Genomic DNA, 15,925 nt, shown 5'->3' with positions numbered 1-15,925 from the left:
GTGGCGGTTAGTTAACGCGACAGCTAGCTCTACGAAACCGTGCCACTAACCACAGTATGTGAACCCTCCGCAGAGACCACCAATGGTTTCGGGAAGCAGTTAGCCTAATCCACGCAATTAGCACTAATCTTCCAGCTAATCATAGTTAGCATTTAATTAATTTGGAGTTAAACTAACGGTGTTTTAGCGAACTCCATCATTTTTGGCGCCAACCCCAAATTTAGCGGCCCTAACTGGACTTATTCCAGTTTTAGAGGAGCTTTTCTAGGGAAAAACTGTCAGAGGCATAACTGGAGCAATTTTCGACTAAATTGAGCTCAGGAAAAGGTATTTCTAGCTAATTTCGACATTATGAACACATTGGTGTAGGTATTAGGAGAAATAAAGCTTTGTAAACAAATTTTTTTCCATATTGAGCTAATACAGAGGCCCAAGCCATTGAAGATGGACCAAGGAGATGTAGCCGAGGAAGGGTGAACTCTTTCATCAAAACACTGTGTTAAAGTGTCTCTTTGATGGTTTGTTGTACTTTTTATTGTTTTTCCAAGAAAAAAAACGGTAACCTTTTATTAATAAATTAATGAAAAGTTACACAAAGCAGATGCAATTAAGCATTCCGTAAGTTGCCACATGGGCCCGAGTGCCTTCGCACTCCACGCTACGTTAGAAGACTAACGTGCAAAGAATAGGAAAAAGAGACAGAGAGGAGAGAGAAGGAGAGGCAAGAAAAGCTGAAAGTCTCACGCTTCAAGCTTTTCTCCCCTTTTTCTTTTCAACCTTGCGCCATTCTCCTTGAGAGGGCTCGATCGAAGCAATAACTAACTGTGTTTCTGCATTCTGTGGCCCTGTTTCTTTGTCTGAGTCTGAGGTTTCTGAATGGTGGTGCCGTTTGATGCCTCCCACACTTGGATCCATGGTTGTCATCTCTGCATGATTTTGATGGATCTTTGTGCTCGTGTAGGTTGATGTAGTAATTTTCCGGGAATCTGAGGACATATGTTCCTGATTGTTTACCGTTTGGGTCGCTGGTGCGTTATTTTCCCCAATAGGATCATCGTGTTGTTCAGGTGGAACATTAAGCTCCCCCTCTTCCTCTATTTCTTCTTCTGGATTCACTGTACATTGCCAGCCTCTTGGTTTGTGTACTTGTTTCTTGTTCCTTTTGGTTTCTCTTTTATTTTGCGGACAATTATTTTGTAGATGTCCTGTTTGTTGACAGCCTCGACATCTGAAGGCCGTGTTTTCATAGTCCAGAGGCTGTTTCCACTGAGAGTTGTTGTGAATCAAAATTATATTGTCAGGAAGCCCTTCACTGAGATCAACCTCCACGCAGATTCTGGCGAAGGTATGAATGCATCTGTCTATTCTTTCAACATCCTGCTTGATGAATGAACCTATGGCATTCCCTATCGCTGCAAAAACATTAGGGAACCAGAAATGTAATGGTAGATTGTGGAGCCTGACCCAAACCGGCATTTTGGAAACCACCATAGTGGTAGGGTCAAAACCCGGAAACCAGGGGGTCATGAAAAGACCAGCATTGCCCCAGAACCATGGCCCCTCATGGAGGGCATAATCTTTTTCCTTTGCTGTGTCAAATTTTACAATAAAGAACCCCTTGGAGCACAAATGTATATCACAATTTGTGGTCCATGTGGAGAAAATCCACTGTCTTAAAGCATCTGTTTTGGGCCAAAACCCGTTGAATCTGCATATAACAGCCAATGAAGCAAGATCAGAGTGAAATTTTTTTACCTCAGGCAAGTCGATTTGCAGAGCAGGGGTCTGAGTTCTTTGTTCCACGATGTAGGGACCAGGAAGATCTGGAGATGGTGAAGGCTTGTTTTTGACTTCCCCCTTCCCTTTGACAGCATCTTTGAAAGAACCAGAGCCTTTAGGGCCTGAACCAGAGCTCCCTCCTCTCAACCTTGTGCTTATAATGATAGTTGAGTCTCTGCCAATGCCATAGTGCTGTACTGAGAAATTGTCCTGCAAGATTTTACCTTCATGTATCAAACTTTGCAAATTTGACGGGATGCCCATATCTGCTTGTATTTCATCCTTTATATTTTTTATCAACAGTCCTGTCCAGATCTGTTTGCAGATGGTTTTCCCTGTCAGGGTTCTGATGAAGATTTGCACTCGATCCTGTTCTGGGTCCTTGAGGGCTGGCTTAGATGATTTTCCCCCTGAAACTATTGCTGTATGGATCACAGATGCGAAAAGGGGGGCAGGATCCTCAAGGCTATTTCTCCTGTATTCAAGAAAAAAATCCACAGGTCCTGTGCGTAACAGGGGACTCCTGTTCTCTGGACATGAATCGCTTTTGGTGGGGATGACCCATAACCTGGAAGTCTTCTCCACCTGGGGAACTTGCTCACGCATCTGTTTGGATGAGAACAGGGGAGCAGCGTAACACAAGAACCACAAAGCATAGCCCATGCCCCAACCTTGAATACCGGTCTTTCTCTTGAAAAAATGCCGGAGAACACCAGATCGATTTTCCCTCCCCAAAACAAAACTTGAAAACGCATCTAAGTGAGAAAAAACCCCACGAGTATGCTGCAGAAGGAAGAAAACTTCGTATTGTCCCACTGCTAAGAGCAGACACATTCGGGGAAATCTAAAAAATAGACAACGACAAAGGACAAAACGCGGAAGGAAAAATACCCACGCATCTACGGCTTCATCGTTCGACGCCCCCAACAGCAGATGAAAAAGACCTTTCACAACTATTGGCTCGCATCTTTGAGCAGAAGCACAAAAGCCCTTCTCGGATTTTTGACAGGCCGCAAAACAGAGTTCATCCAGACGCTCCCCTCCTTCATGAGAAAGACTCGAAGCCGTATGCCCTGTATCCAAAAATCCCTCCGTCAGGGAGCTCGAACTGAGGCCGCAGCGGCAACTGATCTTATTTGAGAAATCGAAGCCCAGGAATCCCCTGCCGCCATAGGCCGAGACAGAGGAAAGAGCCCAGGCGATGGAGCCGAGCTGCCGGGGGAAGGAGTGCGAAACCCTAGCAGGAGCGAGCGCCATTTTTCCTTTTCTGAACCCCTTTCTTTATTGTACTTTTTATTGTTGTTGTTCAACATTGTTCTTTTAAGCTATCTTGGTTATGAATGTCACATTAAATATGATGAAATTTACTTGTTTCAATCACCAAACAACCTAAGGAAACTTATGCACAGGAAGCAATGAACAAGCACATGTTTATAAATCTGTAATTGAAATTAGCATAGAAAAACTAACATTGAATAACAGATCAAGTTGGTATTAGAGCAAAGGTTTATTTTCTTGATTGCTTGAGTTGTGTGCAATTAGGGTTTTAATGGTTGCAAAATTGTGATGCTTACAAGGTTAAGGTTGCAAAGAGGAGAAGGGAAATTGTTGGTTGCAACTCCTGAGGTAATGCCCAGAAGAAGGAGAGCCACAAGGCCAAAATATCCACCACCCAAAGTTCTGATTCCAACTGCACTTGAAACTCCCCAAATTTTGCCTTCAACTGAGATTGAAGAGGTACAAGCAGTACCAATTTCTGAGCCTGAATACACATCCATTATGTCTGGAGAATGAGAGCATGAAGGTCCTTCTTCATAAGAGGAAGAATTCATGAAATCTTTCTTCACTTTAACTGAGATGGTTAAAGTCCTCTATGAAGAGAGGAACACTAGAATGGTTGGAGAAAGTTCTAAACCTCCACATGGAGAAGGAAGCTCAGGAGACAAAAAAGATGATAAGAAGGATTCCAAAGGTAATGGAGGGAAGCCACCTCCATCTCCACCATCTTCATCATCTTCCTCATCATCTTCATCATCCTCAACATCTCAAACATCTTCCACTTCCACCACCAAAACTGTCCATACACATTCCCAAACCCCAACAGGAAAAACTCCCTTACTCAAATTGGACATTAAGTTTGAACGTCCCATGTACAATGGAGAGGTGAATGCAGAAAAGTTAGACATTTGGATTCGACAATTGGAGGTATACTGTAGAATTCAGAACCTTCAAGAAGATGACATAAAGATCCAGTTGGCTTCATTGAGGCTAGAAGGAGCAGTGTTAGTCTAGTGGGAAGAAAAGACTCAAGAGGAAATGCAAATTCATGGTAAGATATCCATTTCTTGGGTTGAATTTGTTTCTGCAATTAAAAGACAATTTTATCCTTTAGCCTATATGCAAAAATCCATTATGAGTTGGAAAAATTTTAGGCAGCTCAAAGGCCAAACAGTCCAAGACTATACACAGGAGTTTAGAAAGAGGGCTTTGTTGTTAGGAGTAAATTTGAATTCCCAAGATTCATTGTTGAAATATATTGGGGGTTTACATTCCTATTTGAAACATACTATCCTTATGTTCAATCCAAGCAATTTGCATGAGGTTTGTGTGCACGCCACACACCTTGAAGCAAAGGGAAAGAACATTCAAGAAGAGAGTAGTAAGAAGAAGCCTTTCAAGGGTAAGGAGAAAGAGAAGGGGGGGAATGGAAGGGAAAGAAGAATGCAAGTGTGAAGAAAGAAGGGAAAAAAACCATATGCCAAAATAGTTCCAAAGCTAGGCATGATGAAGCCCATTGTTGGAAATTACATCCCGAACTAAGGCCCAAGAAACAAAACAATAAGGGAAAACAAAAGACGACCGCTACCACACAACATGACCTTGGTTTAGATTTTGGTTATGACACCAAGATTTCAGCCATGGTCACAAAAGGGAAAGAAGTTGTTTCAAGCACTAGTTCCTAAAACAGTAAAAAAAACACTCCAAAAGAAGAATCAAGAATAGAGTTGTTTCATGTAAGGGTAATTTCAAATCATACAAAGATTGATGCATTATTCGATAGTGGTTCACAATCAAACTTAATCTCAGAAGACTCGGTTAAAAAGTTCAACCTTGAAACTGTACCTCATCATAAGCCATACCCATTGGGTTGGATAGTTAACAATGCAAACTTACAAGTTACAAGGAAGTGTTTGTTCAAGTTCGCGATTATTGAAAAGTTCATTGATGAAGTTGAGTTAGATGTAGTTCCACTTGACATCTCAGGAATCATTTTGGGTAGTCCTTATTTGTATGATATGAAAGCAGTGTTTTATTGCCATGAAAACAAATACTTATTGCTCAAGAATGGGGTGGAGTACATTGTGAGAGCCCATCGCAAAAAGCTGAACATTTCTTTGGTTAATCCAGGGCAGATGAAGAGACTAGTAAATGCAAGTAAAACTTTTGTGCTTCTCATGATCAAGAAAAAGAATGATATTGATTATGAATCTTTTGAAGGTTGTGATGACAAATAGAAATTTGATTTGTTTGATGTGGTAAGAAAGCATGGCGAGATGTTTCAAGAACCAAAGGGGTTACCTCCCAAGAGGCAAATTCAGCATGAGATACAGCTACAACAGGATGTTCCACTTCCAAACATTGGCATGTATCGCATGTCGATTATGGAGAGCATGGAAATCAATAAGAAAATTCAAGAATTGTTGAACAAAAGTATCATACAACGATCTACTTCGCCATGTGGTTCACCCATTGTTTTGGTGCCAAAGAAGGATGGAACTTGGCATATGTGTGTGGATTTCCGTGCACTAAATAAAATCACGGTAAAGAATCGATATCCACTCCCAAGAATTGATGATTTGCTTGATCAGTTGAGGTATGCAAAGTATTTCACTAAGTTATATTTATGAAGTGGTTATCATCAAGTTAGAATAGTTGAAGAGGAAATTTGGAAAATTGCATTTAAAACTAAACAAGGATTATTTGAGTGGCTTGTTATGCCTTTCGGTCTTACAAATGCTCCAGCTACTTTCATGAGAGTAATGAATGATGTATTGAGACCATTTCTAGATGAATTTGTCATTGTGTACTTAGATGATATACTCATTTTCAGCAAATCCAGAGATGAACATGTCATGCATGTAAACACAGTACTTGATGTCTTAAGAAAAGAATAGTTGTTTTTAAAGATGTCAAAGTGTGAATTTGGCAAGACTACTTTAGTGTATTTGGGACACATTGTTGGAGGAGGTGAGTTGAATATAGACCCCTCTAAGGTTGAGGTCATTCTGAATTGGCCTAAGCCCAATACAGTTACAGAGGTAAGAAGCTTTTTAGGGGCAACACAATATTGGAGATAGTTTATTGCTAATTTTACTTCCATTGCACCTCCATTACATGCATTGACAAGTGTTAAGAAAGTCTTCCATCGGGGAGATGTACAACAGAAAGCAGTTGATGCTTTGAAACAAAATATCAGTTCAGCACTGGTATTGGCTCTTTCAGATCTTAGACAACCATTTGAGATTCAAACAAATGCTAGCGATTATGCCATGGGAGCAGTTCTTATGCAGCATAGTAAGCCCATTTCATTTCATTCTGAAAATTTTAATGGAGCTGTAACTAACTATCCCACTTATGACAAAGAACTTTAAACATTGGTACAAAGTGTTAAGAAATGGAAACACTACTTGATGGGAAAAGAGACCATTATCCATACCGACCATCAACCATTGTAGTACTTACAGTCACAGTCAAAGTTGTAGGAGTCACGACATTTTAGATGGATGGGTTTTCTACAACAATTTCATTTGCTTTTCAGGTAAAAAAAGGGAATCTACAATAAGGTAGCTGATATGATTTCAAGGCCTATTGTAAATTCATCTGTTATACTCAAGCATAATTCTGTTTTGCATGAAAGTTACATTGAACAATATGCAAATGATAGTGACTTTCAAGATGTGTATGCAAGCTTGAGTCAAGGAAACCAAATTGAAGAGTTGGATTATCATGTACATAACAATTTGTTGTATCATTTGGGAAAGTTGTGTATTCCACAGGGAGAAAGAAACAATACCATAAGGGATGCGCACACTTCATTGATTGCTGGACACTTTGGTGTAGGCAAGACAGTAGTGAATCTCCAAAGGTATTGTTATTGGCCACGCATGTTTGATAACGTTTCTCGTTTTATAAGAGGATGTTCTTTGTGTGCAAAAAGCAAGCCTAGTAATAGGAAACTTGGATTGTACACTCCACTTCTGTTACCTTCACGTCCATGGGAGCGTATCTCAATGGATTTTGTAGGAGGTCTTCCATTGTCAAGGAAATGTCATGATTACTTGTATGTAGTTGTAGACAAGTTCAACACAATGTGTATACTAACACCATGTAAAAAGCAAATTACAGTTGAACAAACAACTCATCTTTTCTTCCAAAACATTTTGGTTCATTTTGGTCTTCCTACTTCTACTTTAAGTGATCGAGATTCTTGATTTGTTGGGAATTTTTGGTCAAATTTGTGGGACATGATGGACACAAAGTTGAATAAGAGTACAACCTTTCATTCGCAAACAGATGGAAAAACCAAGGTGGTTAACAGAACAATTATTCATCTTCTTAAAGGATATTGCAACAAACATCCCAAGTTGTAGGATGAACAATTGCATTACATACAACATGCATACAACAGGGAAAAACATTCTTCCACAAACACATCACCATTTGAGGCATGTTATGGGTACTTGCCAAGATCGCCATTGGACTTCATCTCTGAGAAAGATGTCACCATCGATGGTCACATTGAAATCGATAAGGCAAGGAAGTTCATAGAGAAAATTTAGCTAATACATCATACAGTGCAGGAACATCTTGAGAAAAGTCAAAGCAGCTACAAGGCAAGACATGACAAACATCGGGTTGATCATAAATTTCAAGTTGGCGATGAATTTTGGTTATATATTAGAAAAGAGAGACTTCAATGGGAAGGTAAAAAGCTTAAGCCAATCTGTTATGGTCCTTTTAAAATTCTGGAAAATATTGGTAACAATGCATTTAAGCTTGATGATCCAAGTTCGGGTGTGACGAAGGACCCTTCCAAGACCTTTTACTTTCGTGATGTGTTAAATTGCATTTTTAAAAGAACATAAATGAATACATCTGCATGCTGTAAAGAATAGGAACATGGCAATCATCAGCACATGAAAACATAAGACGTTGATAACGAAGTTCGTCCAGGAGGGACTACGTCTCCGGGCCCCGGTGTCAAGATAGTGTAGGCCGTTGCATTAAGTGTTGTCAATAGAGATGATGTACATAAGAGGTGATTATGTTATCATACTAGGAAAATGCCCTCATGCAGGAGTGGCACCACGAGATGTTCCACTACAGGAATTCTTAGTCAAAAGACTCCTATCAATATGACACAAAAACCCATGCATGATGAGCATCCCGCCAACATGGCATAAAAGGGATCTCAAAACAAACATGCATGGAGGCACATGAGTATCCCGTCAACATATAACAAAGGGATCTCAAAACATAACCTAATGAATCATGATGACAAGTACATCACATAGACGATTCCACATCACATCAAGCAGGAATCATGAAAACAAGTAATAAACAAGATCCCACATCAAACATCAAACAGGAATCTATGCAACACAATACAGAACAAAAGAAGTACATGAACACACTGCATATACCTCACAACCAAGGGCCATCTGAAGAAGCGGATGTCAAATTGCTGAAGCTGTTCAAGCCATCGATCTCACGGCATCAATCGCATGGAAATGGATGCTCGCACATGAATGCTGACACCTGCATCCCACTTAGAAAAGTGGTCGAAGAATAGAATGAGCAAATGAAAAATCTGAATGCACCATCAGATTTGTGACGTCGAATAGTGCAAAATCGACTGTCCAATTTCTGAATTCTGAGAAGTTGAGAATCTGGGGCTCAAGGAATCTTTTAGATTCCTCAAAGATTCTGCTCCATGGGTGGACTGGAAATCTGCAACTCCAAAGGCGAATCTGATCTCGCCATTGCGATCCCTATGGAAAACCATGAAAAATCACTGTAAACTTGACTATATTCCGACATGGAGAAAAATTACCTCCTTGGGTAAATTTCATGGATCATGGTTCCACTCCCTGTTTCTACAGCAGTCATGGTTCCACCCTCATATTGAAAATGGCTGAAAAATGTAGAACTCTAATGGAGACACAGAAAACGCCATTGCGTTTGTGGTGTCGAGAAGTGCTGAAACCATATAAAATTTGCCAAAATCTGACAAAGTGAAATCTCACCCCCCCTACAAAATGCTACCTCGAACTGCATGTCAAGATTCTACCTCCTCTGTCTTGAAATCTGTGCCTTCTCCTGGTTCCTCCTACAAAAATTAATTAAAAATTATGTCTCGGTCCGCGTGCACGCTCCTCCGCTCTTCCATGCCCCGGACGTACTGTGAGAAAAGTTTATATAAACAAGTGTCGGCAGATAAACCAAGGAATGTCGTTGGCGCATTGGTTAAACTTAGCAATGGGGGTCACGGGGTCTGGGGTTCAAATCCCCACCCCTTCCAAACATGGTGCATAATAATTTTACGGTTTCGGCACATTGTGTTAAGTTACAACCGAGCACACACTTTTATGGTTGTATTATGGTGTGCGATTAATATTTGTTTGGTTGTATTATGGGGTCGGCCCACGTGGGCCAAGCGGGTTCAATCCCCGCCGGCTCCACCTTAATTACGGAATAATAAATGGTGGTTGGTTGGGGTGTGGGCCGGGTCCACCGAAGGTGGCCCGCCCACCCCTTTGTAATATTGTTTAATATGGTATGCAAGTTGGAGGTTGGAGTGCTTGGTGGGGTGATGGCTGCTAAGCCACATTTGATTTTTAATGTGGTTTTTGTGGTTGTGGGAGGGTCGGCAGGGGTTGTTAGCTTTGTTGGCGTTTGGCCCAAAAATGGATCTAAAATACTCCCAAAGTCTCCAAATTTTGCTTTAAATCATGCAAAGGGATCCAAAAATGCTCTTCGAATCTTCAAAAGTGCTTAAGATAATCCCAAGATCGAAACAAGCAAGGGAGGAGAGCCCTTGGAAGGGCAAAAATGCACTATCGGGAGGCTAAAACACTTCAAAATCAACCAAAAATCCTTATCGCAGGCTTAATACCCAAGAATGCATAGCTGTCGTTAGATTTGGCCGATCAACGGCCCAGATCTAAGCGGCAAATTGCAAATCAGCGGTCCCAAGCAATGGCAATCGGAGCTGGACACCGCCGATGATCGCTATCAGCGGGTCGCACCAGCAGAGTTATCGGTAGAGTATCAACGTAGGTTGTGTGGAATGAGTGATAGCGATCGTCGATTTAACGTGGATCGTCAATCGCGCACACAGATCGACGGCCCACATCGCATCCGCGGATCACTATCGGCGAAAACCATGGGGCGGGGCCTTTGCATATATGTGCGCCGATTGCGATGAGAACCGGACCCGATGGGTTTTGGAACCAAAATGTGTAATCTTTCAGGTCCGCGCCAAAGTCATTTTTTAATGAATTTTAGTGTATTTCGTTATATAATGAAATGCAACGGGAAACAGGCAGCGCCGATTGCGAAATACATAAAATTTGAGGTCCGCGGAAGGCCCATTTTCAATGTTTTTTTGCAGTTTTAATGTATTTTCGTTTTTCAACGAAATACAAAGGGAGCAGCCCGAATGCGACTTGCGATAACCCCAAGGGCGGACCCAATAAAGGAATTAATCATTTTTTAGGGCTGTTGAAGTTTGGAAAGGACAGAGAGGGGCAAGAATTCTCAGCACTGCTGTGTTTTTTGTTTAAAGCAGAAATATTCATTATTTTAACAAAGGTCCACAAGAGGGCAACACTGTTTTTCTTTAACAGAATGTATGCATTGTTAAATCATAAAAAGGGCCACAACACGTGCAGCTCCTCCCCAAACCGACATAGAGACCGAGAAGAAGCACAACGCATCAATAGCCTAGCACAACTCATCAAACAAACATCATGGAGCATCAACAGTCCTGCTAGCGCAACCAAAATATCAGAATGTAGTTACTCTGCTGTCAGAAGAATAATCCTCCAAGCCATGCTTGTTTATAGAGGGAATCAAATCAGTGAACAATGCAGATCAGACAGATTAAGACTTCAAGCCTCTTAGAGCTCAAGAGCATTGTAAACAGGCTATAAATAGCTGAAATTAAGATGTAATATGGGTTCAACTTCTGGAGACTAATGAGACTTTGCTACTCAAGCTTCTCATCTTCATTCATTAGTAATACAAGCTTCTTTTGTTGTTATATGTTCAATGTTCAATTTCTCTTTTGTTCTAAGCTTGCACTTGAACAGGTTATTCATGTTTCTTTTGTGTCTAATGCCAGATAACTGTCATCTTATCTCTGCATTGATGAATTAGCTTTGCAAGCTTCTTTACTGCCTGTAGCTAGCCATTCATATGTGGTCATATATGCATCTGTCGGTATAGTCAGTATTCTCTTTTGTTGCCTGTAGTTAGCCATTCATTTATGTTTATGTATGCATCTACCGGTATGGTTAGTATTCTCCATCCATTCATTGAATCTACAAATTATTGAGCATTAGTGGTCTAAAGCCTTGTAAGCTGATGGTGTTCATGCATGTCTTGAGTAAAAACATAGTTGAAATGGTTATCTGGATTGATCCAAACCATCATTTATTCCAATAGTTCAGAGAACAATATTGAAGATTATATGTTACTAGGCATCTAAGCTGCAACCTAGGAGAGTTTCTTGGAGTGATAATAGGGGTGATGGCACGTCGGCCCAAAAATTTTGATTTTTGTTATGTGGGGATTTTGGGGGTGGTGGGGGTAATGGCTCGCCACCATAATATTTGTTCTATTATTTTTTATTTAAAAATAAGGCATTTTTTTAATTCTTTAGCACATAAGGATATTGGGAAAATTAACAAGGCCGCAATTTCGACCGATTTCGGGAGCTAGGTTTCATGCCTCGGGGTCGGTCAAATTGTAGGACACTTAAACCTAGCCCACAACCCAACTTTGACCAAAACTTTGATTGGCTCGTTCTCCCTCATACGAGCTCAGGTTGATGAACCGTTCACACCTTCTTGATCAGGACAACAAGATCTACGGTCTGGTCTTGGGTCGACATCATTCTGAACACCTTTATTTTTGAGCGTTCATAAGCCCTGTGTGTCTCTAGAGCCACCTGGATCACTTGATTTTCCTCCTTATATGAAAATACACTCTGTTGTTAATGTTGAGAATTTGAGATTGTTTGAGCCTCCTTTGATTGATGATCAAGGAGAGCATGTTCAGCTGCCATCAATAGATGATTTCTCGCCAGAATATCTTGATGAACTTCAGTAGGATCTCATACTTAACAAAAGAACTGGGACTTCGAAAAGAGGGGATGTCGAATACCTTAGAGTGGGACTCAAGGGACAAAATCCTTCTAAAGCCAAATGGTTGCAGATAGAGAAGGTGAGGGAGTTGTACCCTCACCTACTGAACAATTGATAATATCTTTTGGGGTCCAAAAGGCTTCTAGTGGGGAGGAATGATCAGGCGCTCAATATTTAGCTCAAAAATAAAAGTTCTTAGAATGGCTCGAAACCTGAACGACCACGTCCATCTCGGAAAAATGATCCTAACGCAACTCATTTCATTGAAAACAAAGTTCGTATGAGGAAGTTATTGAGTTCTGTTTGCTTTGCTAAACAGGCGAAATTTTGCAAGAAAAATGCCTAGTCACTGCACAGTCAGCAATCCATATTGCTGACGTGGCAAGTGACTGGGCAGGGTCAACTTGGTCAACATTCAATCATATCTCGACAAGTGTCACAGTGTGATTGGTTGCAGTTGGTGATGTGGCAAGTGCGTTGGCACATTTATATTAGTTAGTTTTGGACCAATGAGAGAAATCCATGTGGCACCTCCCAACGGCCTAGGGCTCGGAGCAGTTCAACAAAAATATTATGGCTGCATCGGGGTTCGACCCCACAACCTCCCCTCTGCAAACCAAGCTCTCTACCACCTCTACTACCACATGTTCCTTACCACCATAGTTGTTCATATATATTTGAAGTGTAACGTTTATGGAATGGTCAGTTAGGAGGGCCAGCCCTCCACATGTGAACATGCTATAGTTACCGCAAATGGTTAGGCATGCAGCTCCATAAACGTCACCCCAATGGTTACCACAAAGCGTTTATACAACGACTCCGCAAACCATTACCCCGACTGTTACCACAACACATGTGAATAGGTCACGGTTATGGTGGAGGTTAGTTAACGCGGCGGTCAACACTACGGAACTGTGCCACTAACGACAGCATGTGAACCCTCCGCAGAGACCGCCAACGGTTTCGCGAAGCAGTTAGCCTAATCCACGTGATTAGCGCTAATCTTCCAACTAATCACGGTTATAATTTAATTAATTTGGAGTTAAACTAACGATGTTTCATAGGACTCTGTCATTTTTGGCGCCAACCCCAAATTTAGTGGCCCTAATTGGAGTTATTCTAGTTTTAGAGGAGCTTTTCTAGGGAAAAACTGTCATAGGCATAACTGGAGCAATCTTTTGACCAACTTGAGCTCCAGAAAAGGTGTTCCTACTTAATTTCGACATTCTGAACACATTGGTGTAGGTATTAGGAGAAATAGATCTTTGTAAACATCAATTTTTCCATATTGAGCTAATACAGAGGCCCAAGCCATGGAAGTTGGACCAAGGAGATGTAGCCTAGGAGGGGTGAACTCCTTCATCAAAACAATGCGTTAAAGTGTCCCTTTGATGGTTTGTTGTACTTTTTATTGCTACTATTGAACACTATTCTTTTAAGCTATTTTTCTTATGAATGCCACACTAAACTCGATGAAATTTACCTGTTTCAATCACCAAACAACCTAAGGAAACTTATGCATAGGAAGCAATGAACAAGAAGATGTTTATAAATCTGTAATTGAAATTAGCAAAAAAAAACTAACATTCAATAACAGATCAAGGATAGAGATAGGGAAAGAAGGGGAAGAGAGAGACATAGATATGGAGGGAGGATAGAGGGGGAGAGCGAGAAGGAGAGAGAGAGGGAGATAGTGACAGAGTTGGAGGGTGGAGAGAGAAAGTGTGTATGATGGGGGGGGGAGACAGAGGGAGGTGGGAGAGAAAGGGAGAGAGAGGAAGGAAGAGAGAGAGGACTTGAGAGAGAGGAGAGAGGGGGGAGAGAGATGAAGTTGGAAGGGGAAGAAAGACAGAGAGAAAGGTGGAGAGGGAGTGACAAGGGAGACATCGCGAGAGAGAGAGCGAGAGAGAGAGAGAGAGAAGATGAAGAGAGAGAGAGAAGAGCGGAAGAGAGAGAGGGAGAGGAAGAGGGAGGGAGAGAGTGAGCGATACATATGGAGAGAGAGTGTATGTTTTGGGGGTGAGAAGGAGAGACAAAGGGAGATAGAGATATAGATGGAGGGGGGAGAGAGAGCAGAAGAGAGAGGAAAAGAGAGGGAGGGAGGAAGAGAGATAGATATGGAGAGAGAGAGAGAGAGAGAGAGAGAGAGATTGATCTCAAGTTTTGCACTCAAAAAAGAGGTCTGCACCTTGAGATATTTGATCCCTCTCAATGCTTGATAGATCCGGGGTTAAGATGGATCTAGGTTGGTTTATATTAAATTATTTTTTATTAAAATAAGTAAGGATAAAGACATGTTACTAGTAGAGTTTAAGTTGAGAATGATGTAAATTTATATATTATTCATTTATCAATAGTTACTAGTCACCAAAATTTATGTAAGTCCCTATGTCTCAACAAGCAATTAATCTATCTACTTTACATCTCTATTTATTAGTTTCTCCCAAAATAAAACTAGGATATTTCATTTACCTCTTAACCACTACACCTAACAAAAATTTCAAGCAACAAAAAAATTTAAGCAAATATCTCCTCCTATAAATAATGTTGCATGTTTTCCCTGTTATCTCAAATACTGTTTCATCTCTACAAATTTGGGAGATCACTTTGTTCTGCAAGAAAGAAAGATATTAATTACCTCCTACTATCAATAATGTTGCATGGTTTCCCTGTTATCTCAAATATCGTTTCATCTCTCCAAATTTGGGAGATCACTTGGTTCTGCAAGCAACAAAGATATTAATTCAAACGAAATAAAGATTGGTTTTATATCCATTTTGAAATAAAATTAGGAAAGCGTATGACCTATGACTTGGGTCTGGTAGCATGATATAAATAAATATCATTTGTAGATCCTTCCAAAACCCACCATTATCTCACTAACCTGCTATAATATATATAAACTAACCGTAGCTTCTGGGATTCGAGTCGACGTTCCCAAGGCCACAACATCAATTTCTCACCAGTTGACCACAACCACTTTTAATTTTTTTTAATGCACGACTTTAAAATCAAGTATTTCGGTACAAATCTTTTTCTTTTTCATTTGCCTCTCATGTCCAAGTTTAAACATTATGGTTTTCTCTTGCTTAACTCGTTACACACCTTGTTGGAAGGTTTTCTAGAGAAAAAAAATCACCACCATAAATACTAGAAAATCTTCGATTTGTGCTCTTAACAATAAATTCTTAAATACTAGACTTGCTTGCTTTAAATGGGAACAAAGAAGAAGAAAACAGTCCTAGAAAACAGAAAACAAATAAGAGCAGCAAAAATAAGAGCAACAAAAATAAATAAGTGTCAACCATTTACAATCCCACATCTACACCTCTTACTTGGTCGTCAGATCTCTATGTCCAGGAACTGATGAAGGCCAGGGCAAGGCTGGAATTTTCGGAAGCCAAAGATTAGGAAAGGGACCACAAAATATCAAATATTACACTTGCAAATCAATCTTGAATGGAAGGTAATAGGATCATAAAATAGTAACTAACAATGCTACAAGAGGCTTTAGAGATGGGAAAACAAGAAGACAACATGGCAAACCATGAAAGAATCAATGGCAACAAACAAGGAACTGATAATTTCTAAAGAAACTCAGGTGGATACAAAAATATCTCAGCAGGTAGTCATTTCCGAAAAAAAGACAAAAGAGATCAAGAGGATAAACATTCCAAAAGAAATCAAAACCAGAGCTGAAGACACTAATGGTTACA

Source organism: Pinus tabuliformis, chromosome 7, assembly GCF_031772625.1.
Source record: "Pinus tabuliformis cultivar Carrire ecotype Pingquan chromosome 7, CPIR1, whole genome shotgun sequence".
In the NCBI taxonomy this organism is placed as follows: Eukaryota; Viridiplantae; Streptophyta; class Pinopsida; order Pinales; family Pinaceae; genus Pinus; species Pinus tabuliformis.
Note: the sequence above shows the minus strand (reverse complement) of the source record.